Raw genomic sequence first — 2,813 nt, forward strand, 5'->3', positions numbered from 1 at the left:
AGCAGCCCTGTCGCCTGGCAGCGGTGTCTAGAGGTGGTGCGGCCTCTGAGCAGCAGAATCCAGGTCAGGACAGTTGGGAGGTGGTGGCAGTGGGGCGAGTAGGGTGGCAGCGGCAGAGGAAGGGGCTTTGTGGGACACAGATGTCCTGTAGCCCACCAGTCCCACTGGGTTCCTATGTCTCCTTCATCAACCCTCCTGTACACCACCATCCCTGTCCCTCGTCACCCCCTCCACCCCAGAGCCAAACTTTATCAGCTTATCCACGGTCCTGATGGGTTGCTGATCCCCCTAACCATGTTCTCCCTCCACCTTCTACCTATCAGGAAGCCTTACAAGGAGGATCGGCCCCATGGCGCGGTCCCTGGCCTTAAAGCGCCTCTGCAAGGAGCTCCTCAACCTTTCTCGAGACCCCCTAGACCTGTGCTCTGCAGGGCCAGTGGGTGAAGATATGTTCACATGGCAGGGAGTTATATTGGGGCCCAAGGACAGCCCTTACCAGGGAGGAGTCTTCATCCTAAATATGGTTTTCCCATCGGATTACCCTTTAAAACCACCCCAGGTCCAGTTCAGTACCCCAATTTACCATGTGAACATAAACCATAATGGGTATATTGGTCTGCCCATCCTTAATTCTGAGTGGTCACCTGCACACACAGTTTCCAAAATATTGCTGTCAATCTGTGACATGTTATGTGATCCCAACCCACACGATATTCTGATTCCAGAAATTGGGAAGATTTACATAAATGATAGGCCAAAGTATGATTTCATGGCTCAAGAATGGACAAAGAAGTATGCTATGTAATTTTAAAATAAATGATTACACAATCACCTTAATAAAACAGTTCATTCAATTGGTTGTCTTTTGCCTGCTATGTATAAAGCAACATTTCACCATCTTTCTGGGCACAAGTTTTACACCTTCCACATCAGGGTGTGTGTGGAGGGGGTGGAGGTAGGTATGTGGTTTGGGGAGCTTTGGAGGTGGGGCAAGTTTGGGGGGATGGATGACTGTGAGACAGACCAGTTTTAATCTTCATTTTACTAAACACTTTCTTTACAGATTTAGGATTGGGAAAGTAAAAACAAGGGGGTGATATCTTTAGGATGAGAGCAGTTCTACCAATAAGTGGGATAATTTTTTATGAGGAGCCCTTTAGAACTGACAATGCTGAGGAAACACTTGTTGAAGATTACAAAGCTAATCTGGTATCAAATTATACTACAAAGCCATTGTAATCAAAACAGCCTGGTACTGGGACAAGAACAAACATATAGATCAATGGAAAATTGAACAGGTACATGCAGAAAAATGAAACTAGACCAAAAACTTACACCATACACAAAAATAAACTCAAAATGGATAAAAGACTTAATGTAAGAGGTGAAACTATAAAAATACTACAAAAAAACATAAGTAGCAAAATCTTAGACATCTCTCTTAGCAAAATGTTTGTGGATACATCTCCTAGGGCAAGGGAAACAAAGGAAAAAATAAACAAATGGTACTACATCAAACTTCTGCACAGGAAAGGAAGCCATCAACAAAATGAAAAGGGATCCATACCACTATATGGGAGAACATATTTGCCAATGATACATCTGATAAGGGGTTAATTTCCAAAATATAGAAAGAACTCATACACCTCAATACCAGGAAGACAAACAATCCAATTAAAAAATGGGCAAAGGGCCTAAATAGGCACTTCTCCAAAGAGGGCATACAGATGGCTAAGAGACATAAAAAAATTTTCAGTCACTAATCATCAGAGAGATGCAAATTTAAAATTACAATGAGCTATCACTTCACATATGCTAGAATGGCTGCCATCAACAAATCAACAAACAAGTGCTGGAGAGGATGTGGAGAAAAGGGAACCTTAGTACACTGCTGGTGGGAATGCAGACTCGTGCAGCAACTATGGAAAGCAGTATGGAGTTTCCTCAAAAAATTAAAAATTAAACATTTGACACAGTGATCTCACTTCTAGGAATATATCCTAAGAAACCTGAAACACCAATCAGAAAGGATATATGGACCTTTATGTTCATAGCAGCACAATTTACAATAACTAACATCTGGAAACAGCCCAAGTGCCATCAGTAGATGAGTGGATAAAAAAGTTGTGGTACATTTCCACCATGGAGTACTATACAGCTATAAAAAAGAAGGATCTCTTACCCTATGAGACAGTATGGAGGGATCTGGAGAGTATAATGCTAAACAAAATAAGTCAAAGAAAGACAAGTATCACATGATCTCACCCATATGAGGAATCTAATGAACAAAATAAACTGATGAACAAAAGAGATCCAGAGACATGGAAGCATGGAACAGACTAATGAATCTTACTGGGAAGGGAGAGGGAAGAGGTTAAACAAATAATTTATATGCATATATGCATAACTCATAGATACAAACAATATCTAATTGGTAGGCCTGGATGGTGGCTGGTGGGGGAAAAGGGGGACATCTGTAATACTTTCAACAATAAAGATAAGTTATATATATAGTAGTACCTAAGAATATATATACAAAAATATATGTCACATTTCCTATAAACAAATGTCTAAAATTGGAAATAAGTCAAATTGCCACTTAATTAAGGGAATGTTTTTAAGTATAATACATCTATGCCATGAGATGTAATGAAGCTAATAAAAAATATACAGCTGAGCCCTGGCTAGTGTGGCTCAGTTGGTTGGGCATTGTCCCGTGCACTGAAAGATTGCCTATTTGATCCCTGGTCAGGGCGTAGGCCTGCATTACAAGCTCTATAGCTGGTGAGGGGTGTGCAGGAGGCAGTCGATTG

At 41.2% G+C, this 2,813-nt stretch overlaps 1 pseudogene across 1 annotated transcript; it reads left to right on the forward strand.

Annotated features, from left to right (window-relative positions):
- Positions 1–349: 349 nt before the first annotated feature.
- On the forward strand, positions 350–805 carry LOC308550931 (ubiquitin-conjugating enzyme E2 D2 pseudogene; annotated as a pseudogene). Its single transcript has one exon. The product of its transcript is annotated as a ubiquitin-conjugating enzyme E2 D2 pseudogene (transcript).
- The last annotated feature ends 2,008 nt before the right edge of the window (positions 806–2,813 follow it).

This window comes from Miniopterus schreibersii (genome assembly GCF_964146895.1).
Source record: "Miniopterus schreibersii genome assembly, chromosome: X".
NCBI lineage: Eukaryota > Metazoa > Chordata > Mammalia > Chiroptera > Miniopteridae > Miniopterus > Miniopterus schreibersii.